The 25,305-nt window shown below is 38.1% G+C and overlaps 1 long non-coding RNA gene across 1 annotated transcript in view; it reads left to right on the top strand.

The window, feature by feature from the left end:
• Positions 1–25,305, top strand: part of LOC119472084 — a 146,853-nt gene that overhangs the window by 5,211 nt on the left and 116,337 nt on the right. The window lies entirely within an intron of this gene.

Below are 25,305 nucleotides of genomic sequence, written 5' to 3' on the forward strand. Positions count from 1 at the left end.
TCAAAGAACAGATGGTTGTAGATGTGTGGTGTTAATTCTGAGGTCTCTGTTCTGTTCCCTTGGTCTATATGTCTGTTTTGGTACCTGTACCATGCTGTTTTGGCTGCTGTAGCCTTAAAGTGTAGTTTGAAGTCAGGCAATGCGATAGTTCCAGTTTTGCTATTTTTACTTAGGATTGCTTTGGATATTTGGGCTCTTTTTTGGTTCCAAATGAGTTTTGGAAAATATGTTTCTAATTTTGTAAAATATTCTGTGTTAATATTAAATGGCGTTGTATTAGTTTTCCAGGACTGCTGTAAAAAGGCACTACAGGTTGGAGGGTAGCTGAAATCACAAAAAGCTATTGTCTCCCAGTTCTGGAGGCTGGAAGTCCAGAATGAAGATACTGAGAGGTGGCTCCTTCTGAGGACTCTCGGGGAAAGAATCTGTTCCAGGCCTTTCTTTTTGACTTTTAGATAGTGGCCTCTTTCTATGTCTCTTCACATTGTCTTTCCTCTATCTGTGTCTCTGTGCCTAAATTTCATCTTTGCCTAAGGGCCTCAGTAATACTGGATTAGGGCCCACTTTACTGACCTCATTTTAACTTGACTATCTCTGTAAAGACCCTATCTCTAAATAAGGTCACATTGTCAAGTACTCAAGGTTAGGACTTCAACATATGAATTTTGGGAGATGTAATTTAATCCACTGAGCTCTCACACTGGCCCTCTAAAAGTCATGCCCTCTTCACATGAAAAATATATTCACCTTATCCTAACATCTCCCAAAGTTTCAAACCATTCTGGCATCAACTCTAAGTCCCAAATATCATCCAGATGTCATCTTAATCAATTAGGGAATGACTCACCCTGGGGAAAAATTCCTCCTCAGCTGTGACTGTGAAACCAGGCAAGTTATCTGCTTCCAAAATACAACAGTGGGACAGGCATAGGGTAGAAATTCCATTATGAAAGGGTGAAATCAGATGGAAAAATAGGGTTAAGTGTCCTCGGCAAGTCTGAAACCTGGCAGAGCAAATTCCATTAGATTTGGAGGTTGGAGAATCCTCTTTGGCTGGGTGCTCTGTCTACTCCGTGCTCGAGGTCCACCTGAGTGGCAGCTCTGCCTCTCAGCCCTGCTTGGGTAATATGTGGTAATGCTCTTAACTAGTTGTAGCTATAAAGCATGTTACCATGCTAGAAAATTTTTGCTAGCCAAGTTTTAAAGAGAAAAAATCTAACTTGAATTCTGTCTGATTAATAAGGGGCTGATTTGTTCAACTTTAGATTTCAGGCAGTGCTCAATATCAATTCATTTTTAAGTGGTTAGGTATGAAATCAACTTTGGGAACTTCTATATGTGAGAGCAAATTATCATTTTCTTATTAGATTCTTTCCAGAAATAAATGATAATAAAAACTATCAATGATATGCCATATAGTCACACCTATTTTCATAATAATTTCTGTATATAGACCCAAATTATTAAGCAATACCAAACTGACCTATGGAAAATACTAAGGTTATAGCTATATGTATTTTCTTCAGATAGGATCAAAAAATGTAATATTCTGATTTAAACTGATCTAGGGATGTGGTGAAGAGGGTGTCATATAAATGTCATTTTAGTAATGGACCTATTGTTTTTGAAATGCCATCCAGAGTAACTGCAAGGAGGTTTTAACTATTATGTTTAGATTGTTTTAAAAGCAGTGTGAAGTCAATTTTAAGTGTCAAGTTTTCTGCACCATGGGGTGTCTAGGTTAAACATTATTCCTGGGTGTGTCTCTGAGGGTGTTTCTGGATGGTATCCGGTTGGCATTTGAATCAGTACACTCAGTAGATTGGCCTCCCCAGTGTGCTAGGTATCATCTCATTTATTAAAGGCTTGAATAGAACAAAAAGGCTGAGGAAGAAGGAATTAACCCCTTTCCCTTCCTGCCTGATTGCTTGAGCTGAGACATCAGTCTTTTCCTGCCCTTGGTGCTCTTGGTTCTTAGGCTTGAACTGAATTTCAATTGGATCATTGGACTTTTCAGTTCCATAATTGCATGAGCAATTTATTATAATAAATCTTCTCTCATATATATATGTTATATATATGTGTATATATATATATATATATATATATATATATTATTGGTTCTGTTTCTTTGGAGAACTGATTAATACAACTAGTGAATCTATTTACTTTTGACTTTCAAGAACATTTTAAATACATTCAATAAACTTGCACAAGGTTTATTAAATATTTTCTATTAAGAGTTTCCAAGGGCGGGAAGTAGTAGCTCACAGCTGTAATCCCAGCACTTTGGGAAGCAGAGGCTCAAGAATCGTTTGAGTCTAGAAGTTTGAGACCAACCTGGGCAACATAGCAAGACCCCTTCCCTACAAAAAATTTTAAAAAAATAGCCAGGTATGGTGGTGCATGCCTATAGTCCCAACTACTTGGGAGGCTGAAGTGAGAGGATCGCTTAACCCACAAGGTCAAGGCTACAGTGAGCCATGACCGTACCACTACACTCCAGTCTGGACAACAGAGTGAGACATTGTCTCAACAAAAAAGAGAAAAGTTCCAAAGGAAAGGGACTTAATTATTTGTTAAAAACTAATTTATAAGTGCCATATTAAAAGCACTTTTAAAAGAACTTTCTAATAGTAGCAGGATGATCACACGAGATTAAATTTGTGTCTGCATATGTGTATGCATTCTTTCTTATCACCAGGGAAGAGACTTCTATTTGGTAAAGGCAGCCTAACTTAGACTACTGTCAGGGCTTCTTGGAGTCACAGCAGGTAGTACAACCTTTCATTCTTTATGCACTCCCCTAAAACATAGGTGTGAGCACTTCGGAGGCAGTTCCAAAATTTGGCTTATAGAAGAAATACATTTTTGAGTCTTTAAAGCCAAGTTACATTAAGAATTTGAAGGGTTGGCATGAATAATTGTTGTAATAAGACTCTGTATGGAAAATTTGAAGGGGCTCTAAATTCACTTACTAACAGGGTTAGACAAGTAACATGTTAATTAAGCCATAGGGTGTAAAAAAATAAAAAGGGGACTACATCTCTGTCTCTACTAGTAATCACAAAGTATACAGTTTACAGTCCGGCTTGGTTTTCATATATGAAAGACACAATGTTGTTTCACAAAGTATCTTTTGCTTGCTAAGATATAAGATTTTGGGGGAAGATAGCTTGTCTTTTATGAACTAAAGGAACATTTAGGCCACTGGGGTAAATAATGTAGCATGGGCTAGGAAGAAAGGACCTTTGTACACATTCAATTTTATTTTTAAATAGAAATCATAAGAAGTGACTCCATAGTAGGGATGATAAAGCCGCCACGCAGGCAGCCAGTTATTGCCCCTGGTGGACTGTCATGCAGCAGGGATGTTGAAGCCATGAGTGAGCTCCATAAGGGGTTCACTGTAGATTGATCTTGGATTTTGTATGCAGGCCATTTGTTTGGATCCATATCCACTTAGTACCTCATTTTTCTATTTCAGAAGAGGGGAAAATTAGGATGTTTTAGGGCAATGAAAAGAGAAGGGAAAGGGAAGCAAAGCGGAGAAGACATAACAAAAGTGAAGTGAAGGCTCATAGGGACAGAGATGGTGAAGGCACTGGGACCAACCACCAGAGTCAGAGCTGAGTGAAATGACAGATGGGAGTGCCTGCATCCTGTCTTCCCAGCATCTGCTGTTTCCCTGCTCTTTGTTCTCACGTGAGGGTAAGAACTGGCTTTGCAGTTCTGTGTCTTCCTAGGACCCAACACATAGTAGATGTCCCGTAAAACATTCTTTCATGTGAACCATTACAGAAACCATTATGTTTAGCTGTCCTATCTCACATAAGAATCTGATATTTTGAGTAAAGCTCTTTGTAGGCTTGGCTCTAGTTTCTATGTAATATGCAGAGGAATACAGTTGTGTTTTGAAGATTTTGTCTATTTTTCACTTCAGGACTGCTTGAAACACATGTCTTGTAAACAGATGCAAATATGCGGATATAAAGCTTAGGCCTCATCCTTTTCTTATATTTGAACATGTACACCCTTCATAATCTGGAGATTACAACTCACGTTTTTAAGTTAAAACCTTGTATCTTTGAGTTATAAGAAATAAATTTAAGGTAATCCAAACCCATGTTGCATTTTAAGAAGTCTATTGCTTTTGTGTCAGTTGCAAAATGGGCAATTTTAATAACATTAAACAGCTGCAGTGGGAGTGGAGCGATCACACCAGCTGCTTTCCTTTTCGGTTGTTGTCATTGAACGGGTTTATATTTAGTAATGTTACCTGTTTACTATTCATTTACAGTGATTGTAAAAGCAAGTTTTGAATTGGTTCTTTAAGCATATGTGTACATTCTCTGAACTTTGTTATTGTACACATTATCTTGAGAAATATTTTTATTGGCTTATTTGTTATCCAGACATTTATGGTGTTCAAAATACCATTACTTTAACTTGTGTGCCTTATAACATCAGACATTCTAAATTAAGATGCAGTTGGTAATTCCATAGTTCTTTGAATTTGTGAACTACGTTTGCAAACTGTGGTCTTTATGAGAAAGGATTCAATATTTTCAAACTTGGCAGAACTAGAGAATGTTCTTTTCAATACAAAGGTCCATGGGAGCATTAATGAAAATTGACGAACAACTGAAAGAATAATTCTAACTAATAATTTGTTTTTGGAATACAAATTGTTTTTTTTCTGGTCTTAAAATAGCTGAATCTGTGAGTGGTGCTCATTGAGTAACAGTTTAACCACTACTTCTTTGTACTTGTGTTACAATCTAAGTCATGCCGGGTATATCTCATGTTTGGCATAATGCCAGGTCTTTGAATTCTGAGATTCATAGTGTCGTTGCCAGGGTAATGTCTTACCGCCCTGGATGCTTAGCATGGCCAGACAGCATTCGCACCTATTGAATTTTTTTTGTGCTGCAGTTTCAGGCAAAGCACACTTTAATAGGTTCTATATATATATATATATATATATATATATATATATATATGGGAATACACACACATTATTTATATATAATACATATATATGCACATATGTGCGTGTACACACATAGACACTATTTAAACTGTAACATAAAAAAAAAACAGGCATATTGAGTTGAATTCTGTATTTTAACACATTGGCGATGATCAGTACCATAATTTGTGTGGCCAAATTAACTCATTTTTGCAGAGTTATTGGAAAAATGCTTTTCCTACCATCTTTGTTTAATTGGAATTTTCCTGAAATTACAAGGTAAGCTTATAAAAACTAGTTATTTACAATGTGTATCTGTTTGAATCAGACTTTCTATATACTGTGCAATCAAAGGAGAATAAAAAAAAAATCTGGATCCTCAGCTGATGAAATAAGCTAAAATATGTATGCTAACTAAGTGAAGTCATTGTAGTTGCCTGCAGTAGGCTGTAGTGCCTCTGGTTATAATTTTGGAGTCCAAAGAGGAGGTACTGGGGGGAGTGAAGGCCTTGTGATATGGAGACCTGGACTCTGCTTATTAGTTACATTTTCTTAGGCAAGAGCCACAGCTCGTGTACATGACCCTTCTGAATCTCTGCTCTCCTGCCTGCAATATGTATTGTCCATCATGTGGTCAGAATAAAGCAATGAGTGTGAAAGCCCATTGCAATATATGAAATCCTCTATAATGTAAATAACAATCCCAAACGGAACAGGTTCTTGGCTGCAGACCCTGTTTTCTGCATTCCTTCCCAGAAATGTTGCTCTACATCCTTCCCATGTTCCCTACAGCAAACTCACTTTTGTCCTCTGGGACTGTCCTCCATCCCTTGGCTTGACCTGGCTCTTGGGAATTTCTTTGTTACTTTTGGTGCTCTTACCCTGAGCCCTACTCGCTTCTGCAGGCAGCATCTGTGGTGGGTCTTTAATGTTGAAGTGTGGATTTTTGGCATGAGATGTGTTATTTTCCTGAAATGAGGGGGTCTGGTAAAGGGCTGTGAATTAATTGCTGCCCTTGCTATGGGCCTTATTTGCCCTGTCATGGAAAACAAAAGATCCAGCTTCCACATTGCATTTCAATGTTAAATGCAGGAAGAATTGGTCTCTGGGTCACCAATATCCGGGACTTAAATTTTATCTGGCTCCAGAGAGTCTGCTGACGATAGCCCATTCTTTCTGATTTTTGAATGCAGAAACACTTCTTTTTGAAGCACTTCAAAAATTTCTGTTTTCAGTGAAGCTAAAGGATTTTAGTTCAAGTGTAATGTCACTGATAATAATGGAGAAGATAATGCCTCAGTTTCTAGTCTTTGCCTCAGTTTCTATGTTTGAAAAATTAAAAATGAGTTAAATTTTCACTGTATGTTGAAAGACTATATTAACTGTTTAAAAAGAATAAAAATTAAGTTTTCTAGAACCTGAGGCCAGTAGGAGAAATTATATTTTGAGCGTTTGCTGGAGAAGAAATTTTATCATAATGATCTCCTCAGTGTGCTATTGAGAAAAAAAAAATCTAAATCTTTGGGAATGAATAGAAAGACCATGTTTGATCTTTTGCAACAGAACATGGAACTATGGAATAAAATTAAGATATTTGTAATTGGGAATAGACCCTTTGTACGGTATTTGATCATTTGTGTTCCATTTGTGAGTAATATGATCTCTCATGGATCAGTGAAACACTGTTTCATGTAAGTTTATTGATAAAATAGAATAGCTTCACTAGGATTATATCTGTTTATTTGGCAAAATTTAGTCACAAGCTAAATGTGCTGGAGAAAATATCTGCCTTTCGATATTGTGTGCACTTTTGTTTGTGTATTAGTTCAATCTGGCTACTGGAGGAAAGGGGATTTATGGTCTCCAGTTTTTAAAGCATTTTTCCTTGGTTTTCATACCCTTTACTTTGCCAAAAGCATGCAATTTTACTTTTCTGCTCAACCATGTTCGACTTCTTAGTATTATTCACTTTGGAAATGCCACAAAGATACTATCATTTCTGTCTTTTGTGATTTCAGGAGATTGAGTTTCTTTTCCTCTTCTAAAACACTTTGCAACACTAATAATAATTAAATTAATTATTTGGAGATCTTTCATGATCTATTTTCTGCAGAAGTGTAAGCTTTAAGACAGCAAGAAGCTGGTATGCATTGTGTACACAGGGCTTTTGGTGTATTGTACAGTATCTGGCACATGGAAAATGGACAACAGAATTTTATTCACTGACTGAAATGGGGGTCAGACTAAAACTCTGGCTTCAACACTTAACTGAGATAACTAATACATAAATCTCACTTTGTGTGAAGAGCTGGCAAGTGTGCTTAAATAAGTTTATTCATCATGAGATAAAAATGATTGAGGTGATAGAATATTCATATTGATGTGTATATTGTTACAAGCTAAAGCTATTAAGCATACAGCAAATCAGATAGAACAGTAGCCAATATTTTAGGAATCCTATTACTTCATGGCCTAAGCTTTTGGAAATCCACATAAGGTAATTAAAATGCAGTCATAAATAGTATTCGAACCTCTAAAGTCTCAACGTCATAGAAAAAGGTAATTTATGGAAATAAAGACAATTTATCTAACTGATTTAATCTGACCAAAAAAAACTATGTTAATTAATAGTTGGATAAGCCATTGTCTTCTCTCTATACAGCAGAATCTCAATATTAAAATTGAGTTTAGTATAAGGCAATTTTGCTTTGGCCTCCTCCCAAGAGTTTACAGTACGCTGATATGAGAAATGACTACAGAAAGACCTGGTGTAGCATCTTGGTAATTTGTAGAGTTAATGGCTCATTTTAAAACTAAAATTTTGTGGGGAGGGGAGAGAAAGTACTAAATTTTAGGAGCAGATATATTTATTATGCTTCATTTTCTTTTGAAGCAAGATTTCAGAGAATTGACTCTCGTAGGGTGTGGAAAGTCCTTATTTCCTGAGTATTAGTGGAGTGATTTCTTTGGAGGTAGTTCATTCTCCAAGTACCACAGGACCTGTGAACAGACTGTGAAATAGTCACTCAGCCTCCCTATGACACCCTGGGACCATTCTTTCCTGGAGGTTTTTACTTTGAGATTTTCCATTGTTCCTGTATATAGAACTATCACACCTAAATCTCAACCTTTTTTTTATTTAAACAATATCTCTCACTTACTTTTTATTATGAACACTTTCAAGCATGTAGAAATATAGAGAGAACAGTATAATGTACACTGATACCTGCAATACTTGGATATCACAGTTATTAAAGTTTTTCCACATTTGCTGAAGGATTCCAAGGAAACCATGTAACACCACCTAGCTCTGTGTTCAAATATCCCAGCCTGCATTTCCCAAAATACGGACTCCTTCTTTCAAAATCACACTACCACCATCATCACTGCACCAAAAAACACCCCCCAAAAACAATAAAAAAAACCCAACAACCCCATAATACCATTGAATGCAGTCTTTATTTACATTTTTCTAATTTTGTCAAAATTTCTTTTGTAACTGTTTTGTTCAGAATCTAATCAAGAACTACTCATTGTGTTTGATTGTTATGCCTCTTAAGTATTTTATAAACTCTGGTGTAGGATCTGAAGTTCAGAAAAGGGAAACTGAGAAGGTTGATAAATCTTTGATAAGTCTCCTAAGCCCAAGTCTCCTAAACCCAAGTAGGATCCTGATAAGGAACTGATAGGACTCTGAGACTTGGGATAGAAGCAGCAAGGTAGATGTGGGGGAGGACAGGTTCCCCAGAATCCTCTGGGCCTGCAGAACCTACCTGCATCTTTTGCTAGAGGATAGCAACTAAGTCTCAACTGAGGTAGCTGTCTTATAAGATAATATTTGTCCTTCCCAAGATTCATCCTCCCACCTATCCTCCCGACTTCCAGACCAGTAACTAGAGTCAGGTCTCAGCATGGCTTTCCTAGGAAAGTGCCTGCCATGCCAAGGGAGAAAGAATTGACTTACAGAGGAACTGTGAGACCTGACTGAAATGTACTGGCAAGCCCTGGAGAACATGCCTGAAAAATTGATCTTGAGGCATGGAGACATAATGTAAGGCTAAATAGGGATGAATTTATTAATACAGGTCACTCGCCAATAATTTAGGATGTAATGCTCTGGCAAGGGCATCTAGAGACATTCATATACTGCTAGGATTGTTCCCAAATATGGGAGAAACAACAGCCCACGTTAAATGAAGTGGGGCTGCTGTAATTCCCTTGGCTGAGAATTGAGAAAGGACAAAAGAGGCTTACAGAAATAGAAATATTTGACTAGATCTTTTCTATGAGACCTGAGAATCTATCATATGACTTCATTCTTCAGAATTGTCCAGAAGACCATTTACTAAGATGTTAAGAAATTTGCTGGTGACATTTAGATCACTGGCATCATTTAGAAACTCAGAAATAATGGTCCTTTGTAGGCTATGGCTGTTAGTAGGATTTTATATTATGGAATTTGAATTGTTAGTGTACCAAAAATGATAGGACTTCAGAGAAGAAGAGGCCAGATGATAGCACTGAATCATCAGAGGCAATATGGAGCTAAGCGTTGGAGAGCTTGAGTCAGAATGACTGCCCAGGAGCTGTGACCTATAGAAATACATGTTAATGGCTAATACAACATAAAATCCTAGAAACGTTTGAAAAGAGTATTATTTGCTATATATAACTAAAGATAACAGAATGGATGAATGTAAGCAAAATGTCAGCCACCCTAGTGGGTTTTAATAAATGATCCAGTTAACAGACACAAAGTTCATGGAAAGAGTTGCTGCATCTCCTGGAAGAAGGATGCTGCAATATCATAGCAAATATGTATAAGAGCAATTCCCCTAGTATTTTCTCAAAGGAATCTATGGTTTCTTTTCTAGCAACTGTGCACCAGCTGGGCACTAGATGTTCTGAGGGTTGCTAGATCAGGGTCAGATCAGAGTCTGAGCTGACACTGATATCAAGGGACTCAAGACACGAATGTGACTCCTTTTTAGGCCAGAAGAATGTAGAGTTCAGCTGATAAGTGAATTCCTGGCCTTGGTGATTTGACATGTGATGGACATGTTTGACAGCTGGAAAAACTCTAATTTTGCTTCATTGACTCCTGAAATAAAAGTTATTACAGTAAAAGACTGAGTGAAAGCTCTTAAAACTGACTTCCCTTCCTCCCAAAGCCTTGAAACTACCAAGATAGAAAAACAGTTCATCAAATCATGGAAGTATCACCTCACCATCATTCACCGTGTCCCCTTTGGAGGAATTTTTGCTTTCCGTTTCAATAGCTTTAGGTTGTATGGGTGGAGAGATCTGGTTCCCAGAGAGGCGACTCAATAAGAATCCTACCAAGCCTAAAGCCCTAATTATTATTTAGTCATTTTGGTTACCTCATGCTGGCAATTTATTTCATTCTTCATGAGAGATATAACTGATGTTACAATAATTGCTTGGCTTTTTGGAATTTGTGGGATCCACAGGGGCATCTCTTGGTACTCTTATATTTAAATTTCATTGTGAATGGGCAATTAGTCAACCATTACCTGATAAGACGACAATAATCATCCATCCCACAAAGATGAAGGCCAAAGTCACCCCTTCAGATGAACAACTGATGGCAGCAGGAGTCCACCCAATGATGAGGAAATGTAGAGTTTGTGGTGTCTTCGTCCATTCTGTGCCACTATAACAAAATACCGAGACTAAGTAATTTATAAAGAACAGAGATTTATTTCTTACATTTCTGGAGGCTAGGAAGTTCAAGGCCGAAGAGTCCACATCTGGTGAGGGACTTCATGCTGCAACATCCCATGGTGGAAGGTGGAAGGGCAAACAAGTGAGCCAGAGAGAGAGAGAGAAAGTGAGAGTGAGAGAGAGAGAGAGAGAGAGAGAGAGAGGAGAGAGAGAGAAAGAATGGAAGGGAGATGAACTCATTCTTTTACCAGGAATCTACTCCCATGATAACTAACCCACTTCTAAGATAATGAGGGCAGAGCCTTCATGACCTCTTCTATTTTAAAAGTTACAGCTCTCCACGCTGTTGCATTGGGAATTATGTTCCCCACACATGAACTTGGAGGGGTCCATTCAAAGCAGGTAGTATCATTAATTTTTGCCTCAAAGCCCCTCACAGCAGTTTGAACTATAGTTTGTTCTAGTAATCTTTCTACTGTAATTTTTCTCACTAGAAATTGTGTCTTTTTGTGAACAATGCAATTGGATAGACTGAATTAGACTGCATCTGAGAAGTTCATGGACTAGATCATAGCAAATAAAGTCCATTCTCTGTTCAGATGCTCTTGATTGCTGTTTTACTATTTCTGTGGGTATCTCAGGTTTAGTGTTCCCCTTTCCTGCTCCCCAGAAGACTAGCTTGAACTATGTAGTCTGCTTCATTCCATATCCTTCAGATAGCCAGAAATGCCTGGAAATGTGTCACCCAGAAACCCTTCACTGACAATCATTAATAAATGACTGATGGGTACAGGAGCATGAAGTTTCAGGTCTCTTACCTCAGAGCTCTGAGATACAATTCACACTCTAGGGAGAGGTTTCTCCACCTTGACGCTATTGACATCTTGGATTTGATAGTATCCTGTTGTGAGAGGCTGTGCATTGTAGCTTGGTTAGTAGTATTTCTAACCTCTACCCCCTAGAAGCTGGTAGCACCCCCCAATTGTGACAACCAAATAATAAATATCTCCAGACATTGCCCAATGTTCCCTGGGAGTCAAGATCATCCCTGCTGAGAAACACTTCTCTAGAGGTTTTCTGACAGATCGGACTGAAGCTACTCTCTGTAGGACTTTGTCTGAGTTTACAGCTTTGGCTAGCTTTTTCATTTTTCTTTTTTCCAACTCTCCTACTGGCTTTCCCTAAAAACATGTCCTTAATGAATCACTGCACAAGAATCCTCATTTTAGGGACTTCTTCCAAAGCACTCTACCCAAGAAAGCATTTTGCTTAAATGGTCCAGATTTAACTATCTAAATGAAATGTCAAAACCATAAAGTGTTTTTTGAAAAAATTATAAAAATGTATAATTGTGATATTGTTGTATGCAAAATTTTCTTAGACAAGACATAAAAATCATTATCTGCAAAAGAAGTGACTGATACATTTTATCAGTGATTTTAAGAACCTTTGCACATATAAGAAGCCACTATGGGGTAGGGCACAGTGGCTCCTGCTGGTAGTCCCAGCACTTTGGGAGACTGAGGCATGAGAATTGCTTGAGGCCATGAATTCAAGACCAGCCTGATCAATATAGTGAGACCCTGTTTCTACAAAACAATTTAAAAAATTAGCCAGGCATGGTGGTATGCACCTGTAGTCCTAGCTACTTGGTAAGCTGAGGTGGGAAGATTGCTTGAGCCCAGGACTTCCAGGCTGTAGTAAGTTATGAGTGTGCCACTGCACTCCAGATTGGGAAACTGAGTGAGACAATCACAAAAAAAATAAAGAAAGAAGATAAACCACTATAAAGAGAGGAGGAAGAGACAAGCCACAGAATGTATGAAGATAATATATAACATATATAGCCAACCTATGTTGTATATGTTCATAAATATATATTGTGTATCTATTTAGAGTATATAGGAATGCTTATAAATTGACAAGGAAAAGACAGATACTCCAATAAAAAAGTGAGCAAAGGACTCAAGTAGGCACTTTATGAGAACCTATCTTTAAATAGGCAATGGTCATACAAAAATATGCTCAGTGTCACTAATAATAAGGAAATTGAAAACTCATATGTATTTTGATGCATTAAGCACCAACCAGATTAACAATTTAGAGTCTGACAACTCTCTAAATAATAAGTGTTGGTGAGGGTGTGGAGCAATACAAATTCTTAGTCACTGCAAGGGGGAATATAAATCGGTAAAATCACTTTGGAAAATCACTTGGCATAATCTGCTAAAACACACATATCCTGCTACCTTCCAATTTCTTTACTAGTTATGTGTACTCGAGAAATCTATACACAAATGCACCAGGATACTTAAACAAATATGTTCATTGTAGTAGTCTATTAACAACCCAAGCTGGAAATGACCCAATATTCTCAGCAGTACAAATGAATAAGTTAATTGTGGTTTATTCAAACTATAGAATACTACACAGCATTGAAAATGAAAGAACTACAGCTATATATAAAAACATGCCTATATATTACAAACATAAGGAAGAAAACAAAAGAATATCAGTTACGAAAGAACACATATAAAGTGATTTTATTTATATATATACACCATAGTTTTAAAATAGACAAAACCAAACTATATCATTTAGTGAAAGTACATTGGCAGCAAAACACTAAAGAAAAACCAAAAATAATTTCATAAAAGTCGGCAGGATGAAGGAAGAAGCATAGAAAGAAGAAAGGAAGAAGGGAAGGAGATTTGATCAAGGATGGGGCTTCTGGGACTGGAAATTTTCTATTTTTTGACTTTCTCATCTCCTTTCCTGTGTCTGATTTCAATTTCACTGCAGTCCTTTGATTCCTTTTTTTTTTTTTTTCAAAGCCACCGACCTTGTCCTGACTACTTCCTTCCCCAAAGAGACCCCCTGGTACATCACATTTGTCATTCGTGTTAGCAATACTTTGAGCTCCTTTAGTCATTTGCCTTCTGCATTTGCTCAGCAAGCTGCCAAGCAGGGATTGTTCGGTCATGTTCCTTCCCACAGGCATTGGACTCTGGCCACCATCACGTCTGACATACCCTTTGCAGTCATCTGACTGTCTCTTCTCCTTCAGGTTGCCCCCATTTAGTCCGTTCTCCACATTGCGGCTGTGGTGATTTTATTACATCAAGCATGCTTCCTAATGATACTGCTGTTCTTAAATATTTTCAGTGGTTATTTTGGCCTTCTCTTTGTCTTCATTCCTCACCATGTCATTCATTGCCCTCTGGGACCTGGATCTAGTGAAGATCCCCAGGCTCTTCTCTGTCAGTTCTCAGGGATACTGGACCATTAGCCATCTTGAACTTAATCACTTACTGAAGGAGGCCTTGCTTTTCGTGCCTTCAGGCCTTTTCACACCTTGTGTCTTCCATCTGAAGTATTTCTCCTTCCTCTGCTCTCCTAGCAAACTCTTACCCATGCTTTACATTTCAGCTTAAATATAAATTCTCTGGGAATTTTGCCAGAATCTTGGATTAGATGTGGTCTCCACTGCTCTATGCTCCCACAATGCCCTGTATTAATTTCTTAGAGATGTTACAGGAAAGGACCATAAACTGGGTGGCTTAAAACAACCGAACTTTTTATTGTCTCACAGTTCTCAAGGTGTCAGCATGACCATGCCCCCTGAGACTCTGGGTGGAATCCTTCCTTGCTTCTCTATAATTTCTGGTGGTACCTGCCAACTCGTGATGTTCCTTGACTTGCAGCTGCCATCACTCCGGTCTGCCTCTGTCAGCCCATGGCATTCTCTGTGTGTTTCTGTCTTCTTGTGGCATTTTCCTCTTACAAGAACATCAGTCCTATTAGATTAGGGCCCGTGCTAATGACCTTATCAGAACTTTATTATACCTGCAAACACACTATTTTCAATACATTTACATTCACAGTTACCTAAGGTTAGGATTTCAACAGATCTTTCTGAGGGATACAATTAACCCAGGATCTTCTTTCATAATTTCCTTTTCACAATACTCATTCTTTGTATTGTAAATACTCAATGTTCACCTTCCCTGACAGACGATGCTTTCTTTTTTCATTGGATCCCCATTGTTCAGGTGAATCAAGCACTTGTTGAAAGACTGACTGTGAGATGGGAGGAAAAAGTAGTGGGCTAAAGACTGGAGAAGTAGGCCCACCAAGAAATCAATGCTGGAAGTTTCTAAGCCCAAATAAACAGCAGGCTAGAACCACCGAATTATAGCTAGGGTGAGATATAGAGTGGGTAGAGAAGTCGGGGAGGTGAAGTAGGGTCAACTCAAAAACACATGTTATAAGAACAGATTCCAATTTGCTCCCCCTCTTCTGCATGAAGTTTGCCAGTATTCTGGGAAGGAGATAGAGCCATAAAGTTTTGAACTTTTCTTCAGAGCTGCTGAAATGCTTTTTCACATCCTCATGCTTCTCTTAGTCTAAGGGATGTGATTGTGTTCCCACAGTCTGGGTTCCTCAAAAGAAATTTTATGATCTACAGTGGGGAAAACAGAACACAGAGAGCATACAAAATATTTATGGACATAATGTTATGTTTTTCAAGCTTTTCTTTATTCCCCTTTCCTGGATAGAGAATTTTGTATATATGATTCATTGGCTGACTCTTCATTCCTTTGGCTCTCTGCTTCCCAGCCCACATACAGTGTAGCCCTCAATTCACTACCACTCTGTGCAAATCACAATCAAGGTTTCACAGTGTATGAAAACCTTTCAGCTTGGTAATTTTAAAAACACTTATTAAGGCATTGATAACAGTTGATGTTAGTGACTAAAATCAGTGAAAATATTCCAGGTGCTTAGTTTATGCATATTTCCTTTTACTTTTATATTAGGGGTGGATTAGTTCCTTCTTATGCTGCTGAAAAAGACATTCCTGAGACTGGGTACTTTACAAAGAAAAAGAGGTTTAATGGACTTATGGTTCCACGTGGCTCAGGAGACCTCACAATCATAATGGCACATCTTACTTGGTGGCAGACAAGAGAGAAAATGAGAGCAAAGTGAAAAGGGATACCTCTTATAAAACTATTAGATCTCCTGAGACTTATTCACTACCACAACATCAGTATGGGGGAACTGCCCTCATGATTCAATCACCTCCATCAGGTCCCTCCCACAACATGTGGGAATTATGGGAGCTACACTTCAAGATGAGATTTGGGTGGGAACACAGCCAAACCATATCAAGAGGTAACAAGAGTCTTTGTTAAAGTCCAACTTTTTGTTGTAACAGATTCTTTTTGATTACTTATTTTTGATAAGGATATTTTTAAGTGTAGTTGTGGAATATATGAGAGATGGAAGGTGCGATTTGAATAAAAACTTTGAGATCTACTGGCTTGCTTAATTAAGATCTATTCGTCTCGCATTCTGTGAGAAAATTCTAATACATGCTTACATATACATATTTATATTTAAATCATTTATAATTTAAAGTTCTATAAAAATGATTTAGAGAGTTGTTCTCATGCAGGGGTAATGTTTGCCCTATGGAGACATTTAACAGTGTGTAGAGACATTTTTGGTTGTCATATGGGAGGGTGGGGGGTGATGCTGCAGACACCTAGCAGATAAAGGCTAGGGATGTTGTTCAGTATCCAGCAATACACAGTACGGCCCCTATGACAAAGAATTCACCAGTTCAAAATGTCAATAGTGCTGACATTGGGAAACCCTGGTTTAGAGAAGAAACATTTAGCTGATTAAAAAAATGGATTTATTTTTCTCAATTTCTCCTTTTTTTTTTTTTTAAATTCTGTCCTATTCCATAATCTCACTACCAAAAGTCTAAGTACTAACTAATTCATGAAATGGAAAAGTTAAAAGAAAGAGAGGATGAGTTCTCTTCTTAATGCTAGATCATTTTCTGGTAGGAAATTAGGCAGTAATACACTTTCTCAAAGTAGCTATGCCAACTATGAGGGAGCCCTGGTATCCTAACTGAATCAACGTGATGGGGACAACACCTATTTACTACCGGGAATGAGAGGTATTCTATCTGTAAGCTTTTGTTGAAGATGAGGCTGTTCATCGGTTGATATTATTTAGAAAACACAGAGGGAGTAAGGACCCTTCTTAGGGGCCCAATGAGACCCCCAGACATAAAAATGAAGAAAAATCTTGAGTCTTTTCAAGGAAAGTTTCAGTTACCTAACTATCCTTAAAAAATAAACAACTTAATAAGCAAGAAGTTACAATAATTTAAAGCAATGGCCACCCAAATCAGTTAGAGCCACAAGATGTTTAATTACCCATAAAAACTAAAGATAGCATATTGACCCATGTCCCTGAGTTATTTTTAAGAGATCTGGACCGCTACCAGATGAAAAATGCCATAGACCTTAGATAAGGAAAGCTGAGGACTAAACTCTAATTAGTGTTCTGTGTTCTAAATCTCTTCTGGAGGAGCCTGGAAAGAGTCATGCCCACAGGTCAAACTTTATCATTCATTTCTGCTGACCCCAAGATTTCAGACGAAGTCTTTCTTGCTTCACCAATTGCAAATCAAAAATATCTCTGAATCCACCTATGACCTGTAAGCCCCTCCTTTAAGATATCTCATTTGGGACCAAGACAATGTATAAGACTCTACATACTGATTTATAACTTTGCCTGTAATCTCTTCCTCCCTGCCTTTAAAAACCCTTTCATGTAAGCTCTCAGGAGTTTGGGTCTTAAGCTTTAGCTTCCCAATTCTCCTTGTTTGGCACCCTACAATAAATGCCTTACTTTGCTCTTTCTGCAAATTCTGGTGTCAGTGTTTGGCTTTGCTGTGCTGGGCAAGCAGACCCAAGTTCAGTGTGATAACAAAACAAATGTAATTCTAACATTTATTCAGAAACAAAAGAATCTACCAATGGACAGAAGTCCCATTCTCTGCTCTCCTTCACCTCCACCAATAATCCAGAAGTAAAGCACCTTCTGAGATAAAGTCATGGGTTTGATTTTATTTCAGAGGGTGCTTTACTTCTGGATTATTCTGTTCCGTAAATGCCAGAGGTAATGTGATGCCTCTGGCATTTACGGAACAGAAGTATATGGCGGCATTTACATCTGACATTTAAAACTATGCAAATCTGAGAATAGGTACTAGGGTGATTGTTTTAGAGTTTTTAAATTATTATCTATATTTAGATTTTGAATAAAGGCATTATAATTAATACCTCTGTCATAATGACAAGTTCTATTATACAAAAAATGAATCTGAGAATAAGATTAATAGTGATATTCAAAGAATAGATTATTATAAATGTTTAAGGAGATGATTGTTCTTAACTTCCACATGAACTACTCTCTCACTTTATTCACCCCTCATCTAGTCAGAAAGGCCTTTCAGGTCCACTTGCTCTAAAATAACAATTCTTGGGCCTACTGCATCACCTTTCTTCTTTTTTCACTTTATTTTATTACAGAACACTTATAATCACCTGAAAAAGTTGTATTTATTTACTTATTTTATCTATCGTTTTCTCTGCCATGTCATCCTCTCTACGATGTAAACTACACGATAGCAGAAATTTTGATTTTTGAAGCTGTCTTCAGCAAGCACCTCTATAGTACCTACTATTTGCCGGGTACAATTCTAAGGACATGTAGGACTCTGAAAAGATTAACTTATTTAAACTTCATACAACTCTTAAGAATTAGATTATGTTGTTATTCTCATTTTTCAGATGAGGAAATCAGGGAAAGAAAACTTGAGTAATTTGCCCCAAGTTACCTGGCTAGATAGTGGCATAGAATCAGACGTTCTCATTTCAGTGTCTTTGCTCTTAGTCATTTTATTAATGTTGTGTCTGCAGCTCCTAGAACAGTGTCTGTTTCAGACCAGGCTTCGTAAGCTTTAAAACAATACAAGTATGGGTAGAAGTGCAGGTCTGTTATTTAGGTTAATTGTGAGTCATGGGGGTCTGGTGTTCAGATTATTTCTAGGTAATAAACATAGTACCATAAATTGTTTTCAGTCTTCATCCTGCTCTCATTCTCCACCCTCAAGTGGGCCCTGGTCTCTGTTTTCTTCTGTGTTCATGTGTACTCAATGTTTAGCTCCCACTTATAAATGAGAACATGCAATATTTGGTTTTCTGTTCCTGTGTTGGGCTGCTTAGGATAATGGTTTCCAGCCCTATCCACATTGGTGCAAAGGACATGATCTTTTTTTTTTTTTTTAAATGGCTCTGTGTTATACCATGTAGTATATGTACCACATTTTCTTTATCCCATCTACTGCTAATGGACATCTAGATTGATTTCATGTCATTGCTATTGTGAATAGTGCTGTGGTGAACATATGTGTACATCTGTCATTACGGTAGATGATTTATATTTCTTTGGGTATATAGCCAATATCAATAATGGTATTGTTGGGTCAAATGCTAGTTCTGTTTTAAATTATTTGAGACATTGCCAGAGTGCTTTCCACAATGGCTGAAGTAATTCACATTTCCACTAGGAGTGTATAAGTGTTCTTTTTCTCTGCGACATCACCAGCATCTGTTATTGCACTACTATAAGGAAATACCTGAGACTGGGTAATCTATAAAGAAAATAAATTTAATTGGCTCATAGTTCTGCAGGCTGTACAGAAAGAATGGGTGAGGAGGCCTCAGGAAACTTAAAATCATGGTGGAAGGCTAAAGGGACTATGACAAGAATAGCACCAAACAAGAAAAGGAGGGACTCCTCCCTAACTCATTTTATGAAGCCAGCATCATCCCAATACCAAAACCAGAAAGAGACAGAAGAAAAGAAGAAAACTTCAGGCTGCTATGTCTGATGAATATCAATGCAAGAATCCTCAGTAAAATGCTGGCAAACCAATTCTAGCAGCATGTCAAAAAACTTATCCACCATGATCATGATCGAGTTGGCTTCATCCCTGGGTTGCAAGGCTGGTTCAATGTATGCAAATCAATAAACATAATTCATTACATAAACAGAACCAATGACAAAAACCAGAAAAACTTTTAATAAAATTCAATATCCCTTGTTAAAATCTCGCAAAAAACTAGGCATTGATGGAACATATCTCAAAATAATAATAGCTATCTATGACAAACCCACAGCAAATATATTGAATGGGCAAAAGCTGGAAGCATTCCCTCTGAAAACTGGTACAAGACAAGGATGCCCTTTCTCACCACTCCTATTCAACATAGTATTAAAAGTTCTGGCCAGGGCAGTCAGGCAAGATAAAGAAATAAAATGTATTCAAATAGAAAGAGAGGAAGTTATGTTGTCTCTATTTGCAAATGACATGATTTTATATTTAGAAAGCTCTATCATCTCAGCCCCAAAACTTCTTGAACTGATAAGCAACTTCAGCAAAGTCTCGGGATACAAAATCAATGTGCAAAAATCACAAGCATTCCTTATACCAACAATAGGTAAACAGAGAGCCAAATCATGAATAAACTCCCATTCACAATTGCTACAAAGAGAATAAAATATCTAAGAATACAACTAACAAGGGATGTGAAGGACCTCTTCAAGGAGAACAACAAACCACTGCTCAGGAAAATGAGAGAGGATACATAAAGTGGAAAAACATTCCATCCTCATGGATAGAAAGAATCAATATGAAAATGGCCATATTGCCCAAAGCAATTCATAGATTCGATGCTATTTCCATCAAACTACCATTGGCAGTCTTCACAGAATTAGGAAAAACTACTTCAAATTTCATGTGGAATGAAAAAAGAGCTCGTCTAGCCAAGACAATCTTAAGCAAAAAGAACAAAGCTGGAAGTATCACCTATCTGACTTCAAACTATACTACAAGGCTACAGTAACCAAAACAGACATATAGACCAATGGCACCAAACAGAGACCTCAGAAATAACACCGCATGATTATCGGGACTCTTGGGCAAGATGGCTGAATAGGAACAGCTCTGATCTGTAGTTCCCAGCAAGACCAATGCAGAAGGTGGGTGACTTCAGCATTTCCAACTGAGGTACCTGGTTAATCTCATTGGGACTGTTTAGACAGTGGGTGAAGCCCACAGAGGGCAAGCAAAAGCAGGGTGGGGAGTTGCATCACCTGAGAAGTGCAAGAAGTCAGGGAGCTACCTCTGCTAGCCAAGGGAAGCTATAAGAGACCTTGCCATGAGGGACGGTGCTGTCCAGCACAGATACTATGCTATTCCCAAGGTCTTAGCAACCCATAGACCAGAAGATTCCCTTGGGTGCCTACACTACAAGAGCCCTGGGTTTCAAGCACAAAACTAGGTGGCCCTTTGGGCAGACATTGAGCCAGATGCCACAGTTTTTTTCATACCCCAGTGGTGCCTGGAATGCCAATGAGACAGAACCATTCCCTCCCCTGGAAAGGGGGCTGAAGCCAGGGAGCCAAGTGGCCTTGCTCAGTGGATCCCACCCCCATGGAGCCCAGCAAGCTAAGATCCACTAGCTTGAAATTCTCATTGCTAGCACAGCAGTCTGAAGTTGACCTGGGACACTTGAGTTTGGTGTGGGGAGGGGCATCTGCCATTACTGAGGCTTGAGTAGTCAGTTTTCCCCTCATAGTGTAAATAAATCCGTAGGAAAGTTTGGACTGGGTGGAGCCCATCACAGTGCTGCAAAGCCTCTGTAGCCAGACTGCCTCTCTAGATTCCTCTTCTCTGGGCAGGGCATCCCTGAAAGAAAGGCAGCAGCCCCAGTTAGGGGCTTATAGATAAAACTCCCATCTTCCTGGGACACAGCACCTAGCGGAAAGGGTGGCTGAGGGCACAGCTTCAATAGACTTAAATATTCCTGCCTGCTGGCTGTGAAGAGAGCAGAGGATCTTCCAGCAAAGCGCTCAAGCTCTGCTAAGGGACAGATAGCTTCCTTAAGTGGGCCCCTGACCCCCATGCCACCTGACTGGGAGACACCTCCCAGCAAGGGTCAACAGACACCTCATACAGGAGACCTCCGGGTGTTATCTGATGGGTGCCCCTCTGGGACAAACATTTCAGTTGAAGGAGCAGGCAGCAATCTTTGCTGTTCTGAAGCCTCCGCTGGTGATATCCAGGCAAACAGGGTCTGGAATGAACCTGCAGTAAACTCCAGGAGACCTGCAGCTGAGGGTCCTGACTGTTAGAATGAAAACTAAAAAAAAAAAAAAAAAAAAAAAAAAAAAAAAAAAAAAAAAAGGAATAGCATCAACATCAACAAAAAGGATGTCCACACAGAAACTCCATTTGAAGGTCACCAACATCAAGGCCAAAGGTAGATAAATTAATGAAGATGAGGAAAAACCATCACAAAAAGTCTGAAAATTCCAAAACCAGAATGCCTCTTCTCCTCCAAATGATCACAGGTCCTCGCCAGCAAGGGAACAAAACTGGACGGATAATGAGTTTGACTAATTGACACAAGTAGGCTTTAGAAGGTGGGTAATAACAAACTCCTCTGAGCTAAAGGAGCATGTTCTAATCCAATACAAGGAAACTAGGAATGCTGACAAAAGGTTAGAGGAATTGGTAACTAGAATAACTAGTTTGGAGAAGAGCATAAATTACCTGATGGAGCTGAAAACACGACACAAGAACTTTGTGATGCATACACAAGTATCAATAGCTGAATTGATCAAGTGGAAGAAAAGATATCAGAGATTGAAGATCAACTTAATGAAATAAAGTGTGAAGACAAGATTACAGGAAAAAGAATAAAAAGGAATGAGCAAATCCTCCAAGAAATATGGGACTATGTGAAAAGACCAAACTACATTTGATCAGTGTACCTGAAAGTAACGAGGAGAATGGAATCAAGTTGGAAAGCACACTTCAGGATATTATCCAGGAGAACTTCCTTAACATAGGGAGACAAGCCAACATTCAAAATCAGGAAATATAGAGAACACCACAAAGACACTCTTCGAGAAGAGCAACTGCAAGACACATAATTGTCAGATTCACCAAGGTTGAAATAAAAGAAAAAGTGTTAAGGGCAGCCAGAGAGAAAGGTTGAGTTACCCACAGAAGGAAGTGCATCAGACTAATAGCAGATCTCTCTGCAGAAACCCTACAATCCAAAGAGAGTGGGGGCCAATATTCAATATTCTTGAAAAAAAAGAATTTTTAACCCAGAATTTCATATCCAGTCACACTAAGCTTCATAAGTGAAGAAATACAATCCTTTCCAGACAAGCAAATCCTGAGAGATTTTTGTCACCACCAGGCCTGCCTTACAAGAGCTCCTGAAGGAAACACTAAATATGGAAAGGAAAAACTGGTACCAGCCATTGCAAAAAATACCAAAACGTAAAGACCATTGACACTATGAAGACACTGCATCAACGAATAGGCAGAATAACCAGCTAGCATCGTAATGACAAATTATCTCTGTTTGCAGATAATGTGATTTTATATTTAGAAAACCCCATCATCTCAGCCCCAAAACCTTAAACTGATAAGCAACTTCAGCCAAGTATCAGGATACAAAATCAATGTGCAGAACTCACAAGTATTCCTATACACCAATAATAGACAAACAGAGAGCCAAATCATGAGCAAACTTCAATTCACACTTGCTACAAAGATAATAAAATACCTATGAATACAACTTACAAAAGATGTCAAGGACTTCTTCAAGGAGAACTACAAACCAATGCTCAAAGAAATAAGAGAGGACACAAATAGAAAAACCTTCCATGCTCATGGATAGGAAGAATGAATATCATGAAAATGGCCATACTTCCCAAAGTAATTTACAGATTTAATGCTATCCTATCAAGCTACCATTGGCATTCTTCATTGAATTAGAAAAAAACTACTTTAAATTTCACATAAAACCAAAAAAGAGGCCATATAGCCAAGACAATTTTAAGTAAAAAAAAAAACAAAGCTGGAGGCATCATACTACCTGACTTCAAACATATACTACAATGTTACAGTAAGAAAAAGAGCATTGTATTGGTACCAAAACAGAGGTATAGACCAATGGAACAGACCAGAGGCCTCAGAAATAACATCACATATCTACAACTATCTGATCTTTGACGAACTTGACAAAAACAAGCAACGGGGAAAGGATTCCCTATTTAATAAATGGTGTTGTGAAAACTGGCTAACCATAGGCAGAAAACTAAAACTGGATCCCTTCCTTACATCTTACACAAAAACTAACTCAAGATGGATTAAAGATTTAAATGTAGGACCTAACACCATAAAAACTCTAGAAGAAAACCTAGGCAATACCATTCAGGACATAAGCATGAGCAAAGACTCCATAACTAAAACACCAAAAGCAATGGCAACAAAAGCCGAAATTTACAAATGGGATATAATTCAACTAAAGAGTTTCTGCACAGCAAAAGTAAACTATCATCAGAATGAACAGACAACCTACAGAATGGGAGAAAATTCTTGCAATCTAGCCATCTGACAAAGGGCTAATATCCAGAGTCTACAAGGAACTTATACAAGTTTACAAGAAAAAACAGACATCTGCATCAGAAAGTAGGCAAAGCATATGAACAGACACTTTCAAAAGAAGATATTTATGTGGCCAACAAACATGAAAAAAAGCTCACCATCACCGGTCGTTAGAAAAATGCAAATCAAAAGCACAATGAGATACCGTTTCATGCCAGTTAGAATGGTGATCATTAAAAAGTCACAAACAACAGGTGCTGGAGAGGATGTGGAGAAACAGGAATGCTTTCATGTTAGTGGGAGTGTTTAGTTCAACCATTGTGGAAGACAATGTGGCTATTCCTCAGGGATCTAGAACCAGAAATACCATTTGATCCAGCAATCCCATTACTGATTATATACCCAAAGGATTATAAATCATTCTACTATAAAGACACATGTAGTAACTACTATAAAGACACACACGGTAACTTTGAGAACAATATGCATACGTATGTTTATTGCAGCACTGTCCACAATAGCAAAGGCTTGGAGCCAACCCAAATGCCCATCAATGATAGGCCAGATAAAGAAAATGGGGCACAAATAGACCATGGAATATTATGCAGCCATATAAAAGATGAGTTGTTGTCCTTTGCAGGGACATGGATGAAGCTGGAAATGATCATTTTCAGAAAGCTAACACAGGAACAGAAAACCAAACACCACATGTTCTCACTCATAAGTGGGAGTTGAACAATGAGAACATATGGGCACAGGGAAGAGAACATCACACACAAGGGTCTGTCAAGGGTTTGGGGGTAAGGAGAAGGACAGCATTCGGAGAAATACCTAATGTAGATAACGGGTTGATGGATGCAGCAAACCACCATGGCATGTGTATACCTATGTAACAAATCTGCACGTTCTGCACATGTAGCCCAGAACTTAAATTATAATAATAATTAGAAAAAGAAATGTTAACCCACTTCTACATTAACATTTGATAATTTAACAAATATTTGAGTGCTGTGTGTTTGAGATCCATCTGTGAGAAAAGATAAAATCAAAACACCAACTAAAATGAAGATCCCTGTTTACACAATAAATTCATTTTTCAATGGCCAAACTAGTGTAGTTTGTTTTTAAATACTGGTGAATAGTCATAATCTCTCAACATTATAGACTGCAGAGTTCAATGGTAACTTTTTTTTTTCCATTTATTTATTTTATTGCATTTTAGGTTTTGGGGTACATGTGAAGAACATGCAAAATTGTTGCATAGGAACACACGTGGCAGTGTGATTTGCTGCCTTCCTCCCCA

Source organism: Cebus imitator, unplaced genomic scaffold, assembly GCF_001604975.1.
Source record: "Cebus imitator isolate Cc_AM_T3 unplaced genomic scaffold, Cebus_imitator-1.0 Scaffold4, whole genome shotgun sequence".
NCBI classification, from domain to species: domain Eukaryota; kingdom Metazoa; phylum Chordata; class Mammalia; order Primates; family Cebidae; genus Cebus; species Cebus imitator.